At 41.4% G+C, this 20240-nt stretch overlaps 1 protein-coding gene across 8 annotated transcripts in view; it reads left to right on the plus strand.

Moving 5' to 3' along the window:
* Positions 1-20240, plus strand: part of LOC119652455 (heterogeneous nuclear ribonucleoprotein R) — a 217325-nt gene that overhangs the window by 131677 nt on the left and 65408 nt on the right. Inside the window, exons 1-3 of one of the 8 annotated variants that reach the window (XM_038056604.1) lie at positions 19719-19803; positions 19866-19962; positions 20026-20060. The exons of 5 other annotated variants lie outside the window; for them this stretch is intronic. The gene's annotated coding sequence lies outside the window, so the exon portion shown is untranslated. Of the gene's footprint in view, positions 1-19718; positions 19804-19865; positions 19963-20025; positions 20061-20240 lie in introns of those variants that run through there. 2 more of the 8 variants (XM_038056605.1, XM_038056608.1) reach the window with 2 other exon arrangements.

Consider the following 20240-nt stretch of genomic DNA (forward strand, 5'->3'; position numbering starts at 1 on the left):
CCATTTCTTCTATACGCGACGCACGTGACCGCGCTTTTCTCCTTTCCTCTGCCTTTCGCAATTTATTTTGAATAGATGCGACCATGGAGTTGACCGCATTCCAATTCTCTTGCTGTGCTAGCATTTTCGGCACCAGATTTGCTGGTACCAGCACCTCTCCTAGAGTCTCCTCTAGATTTCTCCTTTCTTCCACAAATTTCTGGGACTCCATCACAATTTGGACAGTCGGGTGAGGTCTCCAATTTAAACCTATGAAGGTATTGGAGATATCCTCCATGTCCCGTGAGAAACTGGGTGAGATTATAATTAATCTCACCGTGTCGTCTCTCCAACCACTCCTTGATGACAGGAATGAGCCTGTGAGTCCACCAGACCCTTTCCCGAGCGTTCCCACCGCTCTTGCCATCTATTTATGGATCTCTCCCTCTCAGCGTTCTTTGTCTGCGATAAGGGAGAGATTGGCTTCGCATGGTATATATTCGCCATCTCATCTGCCAAGATGTCAATCGGCATCATTCCAGAGATGACGAATGCTCTGTCTGTTTGTCCGTCGCACGCATTTTTCTCGGAGACGGTTATAGCGATTGACACCAAATTTGATAGAAAGGTGGGAACTGTGAACGCTCACGCATACAGTGAATTACATCCTTTTACGTTGAATTTAAGGAGGGGTTCCCCATACATGCAAAAGGGGGGTGTACATTTTTTTTTTCATCAAATATAGTCATGTGGGGTATCGAATTAAAGGTCTCGATTAGCACTTTTCAAAGCCGATCTTAGTTTTGACATTCGTTGGAAGGGTGGGGAGCGCGGGGGGTTCTTTAAGGGGGCCATTCTCAGAAACTGCCAAACCGAAAAATCTGAAAAAAATCAAGAGGCTGCCACTATATGGTGCCTAGGCTCCGAAATACCTTCCATGTCGATATCTGTTTAAATAAAGTTAATAATAGTATATTACTACATTTTTTTGTAATTGGTTAGAAACCCCCCTTAAGTTCATCCTAGTACCATGCAGTGATATGGGCTATAATATAAAGCATGATCTTACCAAGTTTGGTGGAAATTGCACTATTACTAACAAAGTTATAATACCTCAAATTTGTTGCTTCTTTGAAAATTGACGACTATGAATGTCAATATCACCCCAAAAGTGGATACTCTCACATAATATAGGGATATATTACGTGCTACGTACTAAGAAATACACAAAACCTTTCGTACCTGAAGCGTCTAGCTTCCGGTGTCCCGACTTGTTTTTAAATTTCGGCAGCAAGAGTGATTTAGGTTTAGTTTTCCATTAATCGGAAGGTTCCAAAATCCTGGTGTACCAACTAAGATTCGTTCTAACGGTCAACTTGAAATCTTTGTCCGGAATTCCGTTCAATCCCTGAGGCTCGCTGATAACGTCTGCCTTCCTTTGATTTGGAGTAAGATCTATTAGGATAATGCTGCAAAGCCTGCAGGTAGATAATTTAAGGTTAGCTTAGTCTTAAAGTCCTTATAGGGTTGTTGCAAATTCTTTCTTCAAGGAAAAACTTTTGGTAGTATTATTCCTGCTCCTCTGTATAGTCTAGTTGAAACCACAGTCCTTCTGTTTTCATGGAAATGTCTTTCATTATGTTACTTTCGTCTCTAGCGCTTAGGAAGGCGTAGTGCAGTGAGACGGTTCATGCTCTGCAGATGTCTTATGTCCTGACATATGGTCCAAAAATACTTCGGAAAAGTGAGCATTAGTAGTGGGTTGTGCACGTCAGGATATATGAGAACCTGAATAATATGGCATAAAATCCAGTGGATTTATTTTAAAAGGCAATAGATGGTAACAATGGGGAAATCGAATTTAATAAAATATATAAGTTTCCTACGATTCTTATTTAGACAAGAGTCGTCTCCCATTACAGGTAGTTAAAATCGAAATTCAGTTTCATCTTTTCCAAATTTCTGAACGGGCGTCTACAAGGATATTGAGATGCTCAGAGGTCCCGCCAATCCCATTCTCTAATGATCCCTAAGGCGTGCTCAAGGGACATCATTTACCGGATTGGTCAAAAAGTCAAAAGTATCTTCTGTTTTCTATGACTTTCAAGCTGTGCAAAAAATTATCCCTCCGTCCTTGAACCATTCAGGTAGGCAAGTGTAACTAATCATGGTAATACAGTCATTAGGTACCGGGTTTAGGTTTTCAGGTATAAATATTTACAATAGTAATTGGGGTTTGTTTTGTAAATATTTATCTTCTTTGGGTAGCTCAAATTGTCTTGAGGGTGGATGATAATGGTGTTTTGTCCTTTCTCAATTAATGGCGTTAAGGGCGTTTGCTCTCATCCCTGAAGGTGCCTGAGATATGATTGTGTGGTTTTTAGGATGAGGATGGAAAAAGTCAACTGTAGGTAGGTAGATTGTAAAATTGGCAGTGATTTGTTTGTTAGGGAGCAGGTATACCGGTTGTTGTGTATCCTGTTGCAGTCTGTGGTTAACTAAAACGACATTACAATTGATATCTATTAGTTTCTCGTGACTTTGCTCTTTTGTGTGATTTGGGTTGACAAAGTTATTGGAGGCGTGTTTTTGTTATTTAGGCACAGTATTTGGGATGTAGTTTTCACACCTGATGTGGAAGAGTGATGCACACGATGCAGCAACCTTTCTTCATTTTCTCTTAATTTAGAACTTTCTTCTGAAGTACTCATAAGTGTTTCCTAGGGTTTGGCGTGTTTTTCAGTTCGCAAGTAAAGGGGTGGTTGTTGCCATTTGGTTTCTTGTGTGGACAAGTGGAACACAACACAAGAGTTTGTTCTGAAATTGGTGCTATTTGGGGCTTCGTCTGCTATGTAGATCACACAAGTTGAGATGAATTTTGAGCAGTTAAGGCGTGTTAAGGGCTTTGTGAAACCAGTTCTGGACTCTGATGTGGGGCAGTGGTGCACCAGGTGTAGAAAACTCACTATATTTCTCCACGTTTCCGATCGAGTTCAGAGTTTTTTGCATCTCGTATTCAGGACAGAGTACAATTCATAATCGACTTTTTTGTTTGCAGGTTTTGCGGATAGTCTGCATTGCGGATTCTGGTTTTTACATGGGCAGAGGTTGAGGTTGAGGCTTTGTTGAAGTCTCTGAAATATCCTCGAGATCTGTAAAGGGAGGGCTCAGTCAGGCACGTAATCTGGAGGATTTCGACAAAGCCAAAGAGTTTTCAACATACAATATATCTCGAAGAATGCACCGTGTTTGTCACTCCACTGCTACCATGAGGAAAGACTGTGGTTGACATTGTAGTATTACTCCGCAGATTCATGGTTCCCCATTTGTAAGAGCATCTTCTAGCTTTCGTTTTACTTTCCGCTGTGATGGTTGGTTGAACCTCAACATTTCGACCTCGTTGACCCGAATTCGAATGCCACTTGTGGTCATGGACGTTTGTGTTCGGCTTTGTGCTGTCTGACACTGTAGGTATCTCTGGCACTGCATTGAGTGTGATAATGAAACTAAAATGCCGTTTCATACAAAATAAAGTAGAAGAAAAAAACTATGTGAAGGAGGGACTGCGTGGATGACCTATAATTCCACCCCCTCTCCAAAAGGAGTGAACTGGAGTCAAGCATAGTGTTCTTGTTATAACCATCCATGAGCCTCCACTCTGAATCTGCACACTTCGTCGCTTTTCAGGTTTATGGGATTTCTTTTGCCTCCTGATTGGCCACAGCTGATCCAGTTGGTCATTTGAACCATCTTCGACTACCACAGTCATTACACGTGAAAATGCGCTGCAACCAGTACAGAGACCGTGCTACTTTCCGACTTAGATCCTTCTCGTAGCATCTACATTCAAACCATTGTGGAGCAGTGTGTGGAGTTTAGATCACCACTTTCCCTCTTCCAGTTTCCGATAGCGAGAACAAAGGAATAGGAATATATGGAATATTCTATACAAGAAGGACCTTCCAGAGACACTAATAGTTGTTCAGAGCGGAGTCCACTAGGGTTGCATCCTGTCATGGATGTTGTTTCCCCTTGTTATCGGGGACGTAATTGTTTTGTCCAGAAGATGGGAGGCGTCAATAGACCCTGACATCTTTCCTCAATCAATATTTTTGAAGGTCAATCTGTCAACACCACACAACAATTTTGCTTGGAGGGGATCGAATATTTCAAAATTTTTAGGGTATATTTAGGGATTTAGGGATATTGTGTGTATATGGTGAAATTTTGCAAGGAAAATATTCGACCCCCCGAAAATTATCCGCTGTCTGCAGAGCCTCCGAAAAAAGTGGTCTTCCACTGCTGCAGTGTTTTTGATCTTCACAGTGTATGAAACCAAAAACCCCTTAGGTGTACCAAACATTTTAAACCGACAACTAACAAGCAGCTACCCTTAGAAGGTTGTAACTCGAAAACTATTTGAGATACAATCTTGAAAATTTTATGTTATTTTTAAAGGTATAAATTATCGAAAAATGCAAATGAAAAAAAATGGTTTTCTGAAATTTTCACACTAGTTGTGCCCCTTAAAGGACCTAGTATGGCTAATTTGTACAGAGATGATTAAATACAACAAATATCGTGGTTGAAATGGGTGGTTGAAGTGCTAAATTTCTTGTAAGCTATCTAATCAGTTTAGATGACTTCCAAGCTATTTCTGTTTACCATCATTCCAGTTTCATCTATCGGTGTATATTGGAAATCCCCGGGAGAGATAGCATCAGCATGAAGTTGTTGATGTTGAATCATTATTGTATTTTCTTTATTTTGGGGAATGTTTCGATTTATAATATGTAGTCGCGTGCTGTGCTTCATAGGCTAGGTTGCGCTATTATTTCTATCGCTGCGCACTTAATCTGTCTCGGATTTCGTCAAGCTGCAAAAAGAGCGAGAATTCAAAATTGTTTTAAGTGGAATGCTATTCGCTATAGAACTGTAGCCTGGAATTCTGGATGCGTCTGCCAAATCATTGTATCGATTCTCTTCCTGAATGCCAGTGCAGGTACTCTTGATTCGCTTGTTCATCGAATGTGCTTAGTTTTCATTTAAGCCTTAGTAATTTTATCGAAGTAGTAGGGACTTCCGGAGGGGGAGGGGGAATAGCAAATGAAAGTCTCGATTCCTATTTCTGAAGCCGGTTTTGACATCAGTTGCAAAGTGGAATTGACGCGAACGGGTTAGAATTGGCCCACTTAAACTAAGGGGTCATTTTCACAAACTACTCAGTCGAGAATCTGAATAAAGTCATGATACCCCTATATGACAGCCCAAAATACCCCTATTCGTAAACACTATGGGCTGCCTTTGAAGAACTGTGCCGGTTAGATTCTGCTCCCTGTGCCTTCTCAACAGCCACGGTCCACCACGGGCTAATCGGGTGTGTATGATTGTTAGAAGCTAGCAGAACGTTATATGTTCATCAAACATTAATACTATTGGATCCTTCCTGCAAAAATTTGAAACCTTTTGAGCCGTCGAATTTTAGATTTTCGCAACAGATCCTGTGCCCAAGCTGTTGGGATGAGGTCAGTTTCTGCATGTGTTTGCTGGTGTAGACTGCAATCTCGCTGTGGGTACCTGGGTATCAACTGTGTGGATATCTGAAGATCTTTGTGAAGCTAGTTATTTTTCACCAACCAAGGGTACGGAGCGCTTTGATTGTGCGCAGAATTCTGGATTACGCGCGTTGCAATAGCCTCTATATTAGGTATTCTCGCAGAATCCCATAACTGGATCTCCCATATGTCCAGATAAGCTTTATGATTGCCTTTTCCACAGAACCCGTCTATCTAAGTGCAATTCTAGGTATTTAGATTTAGGGGACTTGGGTTCCATTTAAGTTGATTGGAGAGCAGGTTTCCCGACGGAACGTGAATGTTATGTGGGTGCATTTCGGCTGATTGATTTTCATCTCCTCGGTGGTCAGTCAATCCTCGCTTCGATTTAGATGCTGGAGTAGCCAGAAACTACTAACGCAAATGTAGGCATGCCTAATGTATACATAACGTACAGCATCGGTCCTAGTATGCTTCCTTGCGGTACGCCAATATTGATGTTGTGGTCACGCGCGGTAAAACTTGTGTACCCAATTCTAAACTTCCGCCCAATCCTATCTATTTAAGAATCGTGTGACCATTAGCAGGAAGCAGTTTCTTAATGTTGTTCACCAGACCTTCGTGTCATACTCTATCAAATGCCTGTGCTTCGTCCAGGAACACTGCAGAACAATACTTCCTCTTTTCCAATGCTCGGCTAATTTCCGCCACAATTCTATGAACTTGCTTCGTGATGCCTGCGCCTTTTGCGGAGGCTAAATTTATGTCGAGGAATTACTTTTTTGCCGGCAAGGAAAAGTTTGAGATTTGCCAGGAGTAAGGCTCTCGAAAAGCTTCGACACTACGGATGGCAAACTGATTGGTCGATATGAGCTTGTTAGCGTTTCATGTCAGCCATGGGAATCATTGTGACCAGCGGTTTTTCGAGTTCCAGAAGTAACCGAGCTGGATAATCCTATTGAGTAACTAGGTGAGATACTTAATAGCGATAGGTGACAATTCTTTGACCATTTTGCCGGTAACGTTGTTAAGGCTATGGCTTTTTGACTTTCTGCAGTACAGAACTGAGGACGTTTTTCGTTTTTATGCTTGGGTAAAAGTGGCCCACTGGTCGAGGAATTTGGTTAAAAAATACCCTGCATATAAGTCACAAACCCTGGTCCTTTATTATCATCGCTCCCCGTCCAGTTTCTATTAGTAAGCCATTAAGCCTTAGCACCATTGAGATGGCTCAATCTGTACCGGTCGCTTTAGCTTTTTGGTTGCCCTCCATAGAGAGTAATCCTTGCTGTGGTAGAGGGAATGAGACTGCTTGTGAAGTGCTGGAAGTCACTTTCTGTTTTTGCATTCAAAGCATTTCTCAGCTTCTTGGTGGTTTTTGCGAGATCCTGATTAGTCTGAGGGATCGATGTTCCTGGCATTGCCGCCTCAAGTTTCGTTTACTCCTTATCAATCGTTGCATTTCTGTCGACAATATTTTCCTGAATCCACCAGTACGAGTACTGTTTAGCGGTGGCATAGTGTCGAACTGCTGCCACGATGCATTGGTTGAATTGCTCGACAACATTGTCGATGTCCTGGCAAGTTTTCAGTGGAGCTGTGACGTGAAAATGGGTGCTATTCAAATTAATTGCTTGGCTGGTGATAGCGACAGGGGGGCGATCCAAAAAAAAGTCGAAGTTGACTGGAGTGCAAATCTTGTCTCGACGGATGTTTTTTGCAACCCCAGAATTGATAAGATCAGGAATTTAGTACAGGTCACTGGGCCAATACGTGGGTTGTCCGGAAGAAATAACATCAAGCCTTTTGGACTTGCTTATGGTGCCGAACAGTTGTCTGACTAGTCCCCAACCGCTAAAAATTTCTTTTCAAGATTGCTGTAGAAATCAGTAAGTAGTAAAAAAGGAGGGGGTTGAGGGTGTAAATTAGTTTTGACTTAAGGTATCTGACAGTTGTCTGCCTTTCGGAGAGATTATTCTTGATCCCCAGTGGTTGTGCTTGGCGTTACAATCCCCGCCCGTTAAACATTTCTTTCTAAGATTTCAGAAACCTTGTAGAGATTTGGTCGCTAGATTCGGTTAGGTGGATAGATGTAGCTTGAGGGTATTTCTTGCAGTATCTGTTCCCTAAGCCGGGATTTGATTAGAATATCAGCTCCACCATGAGCCTTGTCGTCTGGGTGCTTAGTGTCATAAAATCTGTATCTTTGCATCTGGTAGTGGCTTTTTCCTATAAGATGCGTTTCGGAGATCATCAAAATGTGGTTGGCAGTTCTGGCATTGCGAGAGTCCATTTTTGTGATGAGGTTCTTCAACCAGAATTTTACAATGGAGATATTTCAATTCGAAGATTTTATGCGTCTCGCCTTTTTTTTAGCCTTTTCTGGTGTGGTTTCAGTAACACGCTGTATAAAACTAAATTATATTTTGGATATCACCGTAAGACATCCTAAGATATGTACCTAGAACGCCAGTAAAAAAGTCTGCCTGGGTTTAATACGTTCCTACTCCGACCTTTGTAGACATGAATTTGTCGAACTCCCAAATACTCTTACACAAGAAATCCTTTCAGAAGCAGCGAGATTCACAAAGTTTTGCTTGGTTTTGGCGTTTTTAAGGTTTTGTGTGAAACCGTCTGTCACGCTCTCCATCTGCCCGTCTGTTTGTCTGTCACACCCGATTTACTCGGAAACGGCTAAACCGATTGTTATCAAATTTAATGAGAAGATGCGATCGATGTGCCTCTTTATTTGCGATGAGTGGCATCAGTTTACGTTGGTCTTGAGGGGGGCTCCCCAAAATGCGAAAGGGGGGTGTCATGTTGTTTCCTATTGACAATGTCCGAAAGATTAGCCTCGTTTTAGGGTTGAACCGAATGTCATGAAATTTGGTGAGAAGGTGTGGTCTGTGAATCCCTTAACGTATAGTGAGTGGCAAGGGGAGTGTATTTTTTTCAATATTGAAAGGATAAAAAATATATTTTCGGCAATATCTGAAAGATTAGCCTCTTTTTAAGTTGAATCGATTGTCACGAAATTTGCTGAGAAGATTTGGGCTGTGAATTCTTGTACGTATAATGAGAGGCGCCATTTAGTATTGAGTTTGAGGGGGCTCTACATATATGCGGAAGGGAGCGTTAAATTTTTTTTCACCGAATATGGTCATGTGGGGTATCAAATGAAAGGGCTCGATGAGTACTTTTCGAAACTGGTCTTATTTTTGATATTAGATGAATGACTGGCAGGGAAATGAAGACTCGAATTGTGAGTCTCAAAAAGTGAAACAGGTCTCGTTCCCAGAACCTATCACATGGAAAAATTTGTGTAAAACAAAACCTTTTTAAAATCTTTTTTTTATGCTAACGAGGTGGAAATCAGCAATGAAATATTGCAGTAGTTATCGCACGCTGGTCTGTCGTCTTATTATTTCAGTCCCTTTGTCGTTATATTAATCTCTTGTAGGGACGGTAGATCAGCTCCAGCATAATTGCTCTCCTTTGGACTGAAAACTAACCCGTTTATATTGTCGGAGGGGGGTTATGGTTCCAATGCTGCTCATTTGCATATTATATATGCACGATAGATGCTACAACTTTAGAACTAAGTAGCAGCCTATGTAAATGTATGGGGGATCAAGTTCTTCCAAGCACTGGACTAAAAAGAAATGAAAAATGCAACTATAAACATTAGGCACGAGAAACTCCACTTAGAATCTCAATAGAGGTCGAGATCAGCTTTTTTCTCCATCGCCCAATGTATACAAGCTAGTTGTGAGCATATGAGATTCTCAAGCGCCAATGGGGAATACGTATATGGGGCAAAAGTATCTGGCCTTGAGGTCGGTTGGATGCTGCTGATATAACACGATACTGTGGAGATAGATTCAGCAGCATGTATGTGAGTAATTAATGACTTATGAAATGAGGCAAAAATTAACTGCGTCCCAAAGTATCTTTCTTAATTTCCAAGAGATCTTTTCAAGAATCGAAGCGAGTATCCATGAGGTTAGCTTTCTTCCTCCACTGCGCTCTTTGTAATCGATTTGCGTGCAGTAAAGCGCTGATTATCATTTTCACGGCACTAAATGATGCGTGGGCCTGGCACGTGTTTCTTCCGTCTTTTTGATTTTGGAAGTTACCCTAGTCCATAGCTAAGTCAGAGACAAGAGCATCTGATTTCGATAGATGAGATATGTATGCAAAATAAAGATTGCCAAAGAAAAAAAAAAAACTTTGCATATATGAGTATCTTATTACATGCAGAATTAATTCGGATCATTTTATATGGCGCTTTATTCAATCTTGTCAAGTGCAAAAAAGTGAAATCTGTAGCCAGCGCTTTTGTCTATATATACCTTAGGCCAGCTAAATGAAAATCTGGTTGGTGTGCGCGAAACAGATCGTAGCGTTCATTGCCCTTTTTCGCGAAACGCGACGCGACGCAGCATCAATTATGTAGGATGATGACACTATAATAGAAATCTACTAAAAAGCTATTGAACGTGTTGTGCTTTTTATAGAGAAACATTTTGATTATACTCAAATCACGGAAGAATTACGCAATGACTTTCCTGTAACGAGATGGGTTCGGATAGATACAAGTGAGAAGTAATGCAAAGCAAAAGATATGATGTTAGATATGTCGATTTTTGCGTGAATCGTGCTTTGAATCATTCCCCGCATTCCTCTCTCTCTCGACGATGTGTGTAGTAGAGTAATCTGTGAACTAACCAGCTGTGCCAAGGTAACTAAGATCGCGGAATTATTTCTCCTACATTAATAATTACAACAGATGGGGCCGGTTATGTCGACCTTCTCTTCACACTTTATCATATGATCCTATGTTTTAGCGATTTAAGGGGGTGTTTTAAGGAAAATTTGCAATTTTGTTGGCTCTTATGTATACAAGGATATTTCGTATCTACAAGAAGCACATCTTACTCTTACCGTCTTGTGGTGTCTCCTAGGGCTCTACAGTTTCTTAAAGCCCTCACACAGACTATACTTAAATCCCTGTAATTTTTTTGATATTTTTTTTATTTGAAATTTTTTTTAAAAAATCTTTATTGCAAACCATGATCCCTACAGGACAGTGCTTTTGTATAGATTCTCTGCTAGCAAAGTAGGGGAACCTATCAATAAAAATTGCTTTAAAAATTTGTGGGTTTTTTGGGATCTTTGGCCATTTATTTCATGGGACCCAATTGGCGAGAGTGCACTATCATAGGACTCTGTTAGCTAGTCCAGTAAAATGAAGAGACCTTTAGTCACATTTGCTTTTAATGTCTCCTTACAAAAAAAAAAAAATCACGTGTGTAGCCTTTGTGGAATATTTGGCCCTTTATTTTATGGGACCCAATTGGCGAGAGTGCACTCTCATAGGACTCTGTCAGCTAGTCCAGTAAAATTAGGAGACCTTTGGTCACATTTGCTTTTAATGTTTCTTTAAAAAAAAAACACGCAGATGGTCTTCCGATCCATGAACATGCCGCATATAATTGACCATTTGAAAAACATTGATTTTCCAGATTCAGACCACAAACTTTCAAGAATTTACCTTGTGATTTGTTAATGGTCATGGCGAATGCAAGACGGATCAGAAATTGAAGTCTTTTAAATTCAAACGGCATATCGGTTGGGATCATCGGGATCTTCGGAATGAGAACTTCCACATCTTCGAATTTTCCTTTGAGTATCGTCACATTGTTCATCAATTACTTACCACCAAACGCGTACCATTGCAAAGTTTTGGTGGGTTTATGTTTCGAAGCATGATTACTACCGAGCCAACCTTTAGGTGGCAAGCCAGGCACATCCAAGGAGTTTAAAAATTCAATTGGAGTTGGTGGCTTCATTTTTATTTGTTACACAGTCAATGGATTTGAATGAATGCATTGTTCCAATGATATCATTCTGAAATATGTAGTTAAGGTCATCTACATCTTTATTCTTAGCCACTAAAATTGCCCGCTAACTCAACGATTCATTATTTTTGTAGTTAGTAATGATGTTTGGGAATACTTTGTTAATAAGTTCGTTTTTCGATGAGGCAAAGTTACAGAAATTCTGAGAAAATAAAGTCAATTCGCTCGATTCGTTGGCAGGTACTCGACCATTACCGATAATCAGCAATTACTCAGAGAAATCTTCAGCAGATGTATCATTAAGCAATGCAACTCTCATGTTTGTTGTCAACTGGAGTTTCTTCACATAGTGCCATAGATTCGATGATTTGAGGCAAGTGTTTATTTCGTCGGCAGCCGTTGATCCTGGAATTACTGGCAGTGTTTAGCGGAAATCGCCAGACACTGAAATCATTGCGCCTCCTAAACATCTCTCATGCGTAGATCTTTCAACGTTCGGTTAAGTGGCTCCTAATGCACGTTTATGCGCCATTGTGCATTCATCCCAGATGATGATTTTCGATGCTGATAAAACTTTGGCCATTGCGGAGTTTTTTTGAAATATTACATTTTGATTCTTCAATAGTTTGAAGATTTAACGGCAATTTTAATGCTGAATGACGGTACGGCATCCTTCAAAAAACGTGGCTGCTATTCCAGGTGAAGCAACCGCAAGCGCAGTGTTGGACTCACACGAACAGTCGCTAAAACTACTGACATGAGGAATGTCTTGCCAGTTCCACCAGGAGGATCCAGGAAATATAAACCACCATTTCCATCATCAATTGCCTTCATTAATGTATCATAAACTTCCTTTTGTTGGGGATTTAACAGTGGTACATTCGTTTGAACTACTAAATCTAATCTCTGGTGATTATATTCACGTTCCCGTTCCAATTCTCGATTAAATGCGTCATTCATTTCGCGATTTGGCGCTGGCATTCCTAGCCTGATTAATAAACTACCGCACATAAGGTAACACGTGTCTTCGATCAAGAGTAAAGCGCGATTATGTATCTCCTCATTCATCTCAAGATCGGGATTTCTGGAACTGACACGTATTTTATATCAAATATCTTCTGACATATCCTTGTATTTATGCCACAGGTTAGATGGGTTCGACGGAAAGCATGTCGAAAGGATGATTGCAAATAATGTGCGTATCTGACTTGAAGATGCAGAGATAATGGCTTCAACGATTGTCGTATCCCAATGGGCATCGTTTTCTAGTAAATTGAATTCTTCACTTGCAGCACGATATATTGGGAATATTTTACCATTAACAGTCCGTAGTCACTCAAATGACGTTGGCCCACGCACATTTACCAGCAACAACTGCAAATAGGAGCATTCATCATTCTTTGGATCAACTGTATACATACGATCAAGAGCATCAGTAGAACGCACATCCGGATAACAAGGAACCGTATCGCCTTGCTTCCATCGTTGAAAATTCCAAGTGTAATAACGTGGCAGCTCCCAGTAAAGCAAAGTTCGTGTAAACGGATCGCTTTGGCAGATCGCAAAGAAACTGGGCAATGTTGTCGCTGGAGGTGTTTCAGCACGTTGAACAACATTCGAAGCCGTGAAATAAACTCTTTGACCATTCTCCAGATTGCACCGCCAAATGCACAACAATAGGATGACGTTCGTGAATAGGGAATGCGAATATACGCCAAATCGCTTCATTGCAGTTCATTTCATCGTTGGTATTGGAAGACTGGATGCCAAAAACCGCCATATCGCTGTCTTTTGTGACATATTTGCAAATGTATTTTATGGACTTTACTGAATTGCAATACTCAACGTTGCAATGTGTCTTGATCGTTTTCGAGATAAGTGGCGAATATGGAACAATCCAACTGTTGTCAACAACGAAATCCGTTCTTTTCACTTTTGTTGTGACAGTTCGACCGTTATCATCGGGTGATCGACGGCGATACAGTGGATAACCATCGTTGCCAGTGATGGTCTCAGCCGTTAATTTTCGTGGTTATCGTTTGAAATACTTGCCGTCGATCATATCGAAACGCTGCTCGATTCAAAGCAGCACTTGACAAATCTCTTCTTGTGCGTCGAAAATTATCTACTTGTTACTTTCTGTTATTCGCTCGACGATTTCGCATTGCCAACCGAGCCGTTTCATGGGCTGCGTCGCTTTGCTCTTGTGATTGAGGAGCACGAAGTCGAGCCATACTAACGTAGCGCTCTTCAGGGCAATTGTGAATCTATCAATAAAAATTGCTTGAAAAATTTGTGGGTTTTTGGGGATCTTTGGCCATTTATTTCATGGGACCCAATTGGCGAGAGTGCACTCTCATAGGACTCTGTCAGCTAGTCCAGTAAAATTAAGAGACCTTTAGTCACATTTGCTTTTAATGTCTCCTTACAAAAAAAAAAAAAATCACGTGTGTAGCCTTTGTGGAATATTTGGCCCTTTATTTTATGGGACCCAATTGGCGAGAGTGCACTCTCATAGGAGTCTGCCAGCTAGTCCAGTAAAATTAGGAGACCTTTGGTCACATTTGCTTTTAATGTTTCTTTAAAAAAAAACACGTGTGTAACCATTGTGGAAAATAAACAGGAGAAAAGCTGTCCAAGTGTTTGCCAGGAAAGTTTTTCGCGGATTTGTTGTCAACATATGTTAGGCAAGCTGGGGATGAACAGTCCACCTCACCGTATGGAAATTTTCTTGTTTGGCGCGCATGGTAGCTCCTTAGAGTAACGTGGCAACATGAAAGCTTGATTTAGCTTGACTGGCCTGCCTGCCTTTTCCAACGACTAATGAGGCTACCTTGATACCGGTGAGTAATATCCCTCAAATGGTACATGACTGCAGGGAGATTAATTTTGTTCTGGGACTCTGCGATTCAAGTACATATAGGTGACAGTTTTCTAAAGGTATCTTTGTAATTGGCTGAGGCAGGGCATGCACTGGATAACATAATTAAGATATCCTTCTTGTGTACTAATATTATTCAGTTTTAGGTATGGACATTAAACAAGAGCGCTTTTTCGGTTATGCATGGTAAACATAGATGGATTAAGAGGTCCCTAGTGAAAGTTGGGAGTTTCTAGCTATCTTGTTACCCTTATTAACAGTCCATTCCAATTATTTGTGGGAGATTTATCGATTTCAGTGCTAAATGAGAACTTCCGGGATGTTTCTACGGACCTCGGAGCTACTGTCGCCAGTTGTCTTGGAAAGGAAAATGATCTGTTATACAGTGATAGCTGATCCAAGCAATATGCTGCTTTTGCAGAATCATGTCCCGAAAGGGGCTGCAGTAGTTAGAGTTGATGCCTCTAGCTTCTATTAGAACTGTGGACTTTATTAATACCTCCCAGTTAGCCATAAAATCTACGAATAATGGGTAGGCAAACAACATTTTGCAAAAGTGTGGCATACTTAACAATAACATGATTTTGTCTCTAAGAACGATGCTTCCTTATGTAGAAAGCTTGTAATATACCTGCAGGTTGCTCTTGAAACCCTTTCGACTCTATGGATTCCCAGCTCGTAAAGATACTGTATAATATACGCGTGGGTCAAGCAGAAGCTTACTAAATTGGGGAGTATCTTAGAGGGTGTTTTAGTTTCAGGATCACATCAAATGATACCACATTCCCTATCAAGGGGATGATGGTATGTTCGTAGTATGGTGGATGGTATAGTACAGACGATATAGATCTATAATAAAAAACCCAACTCGGCTGATTCCGAGTAGAATTCTATGAAGCATCAAGATCAGCAGGTATCGGTTAACATACCGGTGGATGCAAGGCCTACCAAAATTTCTACCGAACTAAGCAGTACGGCACCCGTGTTGAAAAGCAACACCACGCCGAGGCCCGAAGGTCTCTGTTCGCTTGAATACAACCACAACTCCCATAAAGCTCCCACTAGGGGGCCAACCGTAAACAACCGAGCTGTACTCACATACAACAGGAATTCTCCTGAAGTATGTGAGTTTAGGGGCTATCACATGGTACCAGGATACCCCTGGTAAGGTTTCGTGACTATTGCCACTTCAGATGAGTCCTCGTGCAGACTCGAGTCTGATCGCCCTAATTAGGCCTTTGGAGCATTCGCCTACTGCATTACGGCCGGCAAGCCAATGCGATACAGCGTCTCCCGATGCCACCACTATGGAGGCTCTCCTCGGCCACTTGATTTTGGTTCGGCCCACAAGGTTGCCGCCCGTCTTCCTCCCCGCCATCTCTGAGCACCAAGGTGGGGAGAAACAATGGTTTTTTATTTTAATGACATAATAGTAAGGCCACGATTTGCCTAGGCTAGACTCGATTTGCGCCTACTGGACTCAATTTTCGGCCAAAATCGCTTGGGAGAATTTTTTGAGAAACATTAAAATTCATGGTAGCCCACACATACGAGGGTTATCCCAAAGGTACCCGGCCTCAGAAACAAAACACAAACGTTTTGGGCCGTTGGGAAATATTGAGCCATTTTTTTGAGTTTGAGAACAGAAGAAAATCCGAGGGGGCTAAATTTGGCAAATAGTCCATGAGGTGTCAACTTAAACTTTAATTTGTTAATTTTGACAATTGCAATACAGGCTTTGTGAGCTTGTGCATTGTCTTGATGAAACAATACTTTCCTTTTAGCTAAATTCGGCCGTTTCTGCTTGATTTCTTCACTCAAACGTTGTAATAATTTCGCATTATAATCGGCGTTGATTGCTTCTGCTTCCTCAAGATAGTCAATGAAAATTATCCCATGCGCATCCCAAAAAACCGACGCCATGACCCTGCCTGTAGATGAAATGGTGTTCCTCTGCTTTAGAGCCAGGTCTTACTTTTGAGTCCATCCATGGTTAAGAAACTGCGTAAAACAATTCTGCTAGTTCTGTGAAACTTCGCTAAACACTCCAAACGCGCAAGCATCTTATGCAAAGCTTTCCCATGTCCAAATTTCCTGCTAATATGCGATGTGTACCGCACTTTTTGAAATGCCTACTATGTCTGATATATCGTGCACTTTTAATCGACGATCATCCAGTACCGCTTTGTTGGTTTTTTTTCACCATTTCTGGAGTCGTCACCTCATTTGGCTGACCTCTGCGAGGCTAGTCTTGGGAGCTTTAAGAGCCTCGTTTGTAAACGAAGGAATAGACTAACTCGGAGTAGAATCTAATTCAGCGTTTATACTGGTTGTGCTGAGGCCTTTCAAATAAAAGTATTGCGTCACAAGTATACTAAAAACGTTCACTATTGATGGCTGTCAAGCAAATACTAAACAACAATTTGGGACATCCCTCGTATTCAATTGGACTTATATCTATTTCCGAATTTGCATTCTTTTCATAGTCAACTCCGTAGTTTCGGATTTTTATTCTCTTGAAAAATTCAAGTGTTCAATTCTGCGTCAAACAATTCAACAAACCTTTATCCGTACTGTTTTTGCAGCGCCAGTAAATAGGTAGGAGTACCGAACCACTCTTCTTTCTTTCACCATCTGCCCCATGAGGTCGTGAGCAGTTGCACTCCTATGCATGTTTGCTTGCAGGACGTGAATCATTGTGCTTGGCTTCCCGCTTTCTGTAACTCCTCTGCTCAGAGCGGGCAACGCCCAAAACTGGGACCATGAGCCATATTCTCTTTGCAGACCGCGGTCCTTGCAAAAGACAGCATTTTGCCGAATCACAGGTCTCCGCTTTGTGCCCGGGTTCGCCGCTTAAATAACAGTAAGGCTAATACTTATTATACTAATGAGATGTGCAACCGTCACCGTTTACCTGCAAGGCTAGGTATAACTTGCGCTTGCTCTCCACTAAATTTTTGACCAACGTTGCTAGGAGAAATTCCCAAATAGTAGGTCAAAGAAATCTTCATTTCTTAATGTCTCTTATACGTTTTTAACGAGAGTTAAGATTCATGGTGAGCCACGCATTTCCGATCGGATTAATATCTGGCGACTTATCGCTATCGCCCCATCTCGTTGTGACCATTCGCTAATTTCCATTACATGCATAGTCGACTGCGTTGCTTTGGGTCGTTATCCTCCTGAAGAATTCATGTTTTCGGTTCTGTACCAAACCGTTTTTCGGATAGGCTTCAATAAACACTCCTGATAAATTGCCTGGGTCCTTTCTGCATTCAAAGTGCTAGTAAACAGATAGAAGGTGCCGGACTCCAGTTGATTGTAGCATCCTCAAATATAGACCTTAACTGGATGCTGAACGATGCATTGGATATGTAGTTTTCAGCGTAACAATCGTACTCCTTTATGTGGGGGTGAACTTATGTTGCACATTTTCAAGGTCAAGACAATCACAGTTACGGGAAGGTGACCAGATTATAGAGCAGTACTCAAGGGTACTCCCCACGAAGGAATTGGTTCGATGGAGTCAAAATCAGAGGAGGAGCGAAGTATAAAACCTAACAATTTCGCTCCTCGATTGGTGACTTCGAGGAAATGGGTGTCAAAGCGGAGCTTATTGTCGAAAGTGGCTCCGAGGTCTTGAGTGGAATTTCGGTATGCTAAGGAATATCTGTTAAGAGAGTGGGAGAAGAAAGAAGAAATAAGGAGGAGGGAAGGTATTGATATCCGTATCCAGAGTCAATCAGTCTTCGTTTTTTAAAGCTTTTCGCTCCAGCAAATGTTCAGCCCGTCGGAACGGACATCCTATTCGAATATTCCGACGATTGTCCGGCCCCTGGCTTCGGTAGTTGATCGTTTTATTAAATCATCGACTATTTTTATTCCACTATATTCACTTCTTCTTTTTCTTCTTCAGCCTTTGTCCCGTTCACAAGCGGGGTCGGCTCGTCGTGATCGGTTTCGCCATTTGGCTCTATCGAATGCCTGATCTTTGTGACTCAATCCGATCATCATGTTTGTAACGACATTCACTATATCGATCAATCTACTCACGCAGAATCTTATTCGACTTTTTTAAATATCGTATTGCCAAAAAAACCACATTATTTGTCCTTCACGACTTAAGCACGAGGACACAAATTCAACCAGTTTTGCGTACAAGGGACTGCCTTAAGGATTATTAGGAAATTAAGGATTTTATGGACTTCCTGCAAAGTTTGCTCTGGGAACAGATTGTTTGGAGTAGGGTTTATCGGCTGAACATGCAGTCGTTTAACTTCCTAACATACCTGATTGGGATATGAGATTGAGCTTAGCTTAAGCTCAAACTATTGACGATTTAAACTTGCATATAATTCGCACCCTTGTCGTGTTTTTGCGATTATATAAAGGAGCAATTTGCACCTGTTGCCGTCGCGCCTTTAGAGCAGGCGCAGTTTTTGAAAAAGCCAAGTTCAGTTTTTTGTCAAGATATCGACGTATATAAAAAATAATATACACAGTAACGTCGAATTACAGAGAAGGTCGGGTTTGCCAAACTATGTAATAGTCACCCGTTTGCTAGAGTTAAGATCAATTGCTAGATGTATCTTCACATCTAAATTGAATAGTTGTGAATTACATAATTTACAAGATCCCATGCTGAAGACCCCTTTAAGTGAATAACTTTCATGAGCAATTCGTAAAATCGGAAAAAGTACACTGGATCCGTCCAAACCCTCCGCCGCTACTATCAACAATGATTGTATAACGTACACATCGACCGAATACACGCAACATAGGTTTGCACTACGCATGGAGGTCGATCGACCGCCGCCGTAGAAGCAACAAATGTACACATGCGGCACACGAGTAGCGAAATTTGCGAATTTGTAGTTGACCCACTTTCTGGCTTGTGCGAAATTATCTCGTCAAGATTTTCTACGCTCGACGCGGCGACGCACGCATGTATGCGAGCTTTATGTCGTGCGATTAATGTACGAGCATCGCAAATGCGGGCCATGCGAGCGAATATTAAGTCTAGCTAGTTTGCGTTTCTTCATGGCTTTAGCTCAGACTCTGACTCTTCGAGAGGATTCAAAGTTACAAACTAGACCTGGTGGTGGTTGGGGCTCGATCAGCCAGGCCGTCTAGTATCTAGTGCCTAGTGCTTCCTAGTTAATGGGGGGAAGCGAATATAGTATGTATGTAACCACAGCCTCGTCGGCGCATACACTAGCAACCATTGCTAAGCTGATAGTATGGAGACGAGTTTTGTAGTCAGGCGCGTGTTCAATTGTATTGAACTTTTCATTGTTTGGATATGTACATACAAATGTATCTAACTCTCATTATAGTTTAGATTCGCGAAAATTTGCAAAGTGTTCCCCTTCGTCGCTCTTCTGGTGTTTCCCAAGAAAGCTTTCCGTTTGTCTTTTTGTTTCTAGCCTAGTGTGCAAAATTCGGATGTTAGCAAGGATTTTAAGTGCGACCGCTATAGGAAAAGTTGCTATTTTCACATTCCGAACGGACCATAACCTATGACAAAGTTTGACCAAGTTGCCTAGTTGTACCAGCATATCTAATTAATTTTCTTCTCTGGTCTTGTAGAACATAAAGGGAAAAATGGCATTGACATCGTGTGCAGTATAAGTGCGGTGTGGGCTCTTCCGAGTGTCATTAAAAAGTTATCTTTTTTGGAAAAGGGGTGAGTCCTCAACTTATAGTGCATACTTCAGTATAGTGCCTGATGAAATTGGACTTATTTTAGCTCAAAGGAACGCCACCTGCAGTAGCGGTGCAAAAGTAAGTAAACACAAGTGAGGAGTTGTGCTTAAAGGACCTCGTAGTTGTCTTATGTGCTTGGGATCACTCTCATTTGGAACTCTCCAAGCGCACAGATCACTTAAACTAGGAGATTTCTGTGTTTTGCGGGGCTGGATTCTTCCTTAATCAGATCGATCAACATCATGGTGTTACTTCATT

This window comes from Hermetia illucens, chromosome 3, assembly GCF_905115235.1.
Source record: "Hermetia illucens chromosome 3, iHerIll2.2.curated.20191125, whole genome shotgun sequence".
In the NCBI taxonomy this organism is placed as follows: domain Eukaryota; kingdom Metazoa; phylum Arthropoda; class Insecta; order Diptera; family Stratiomyidae; genus Hermetia; species Hermetia illucens.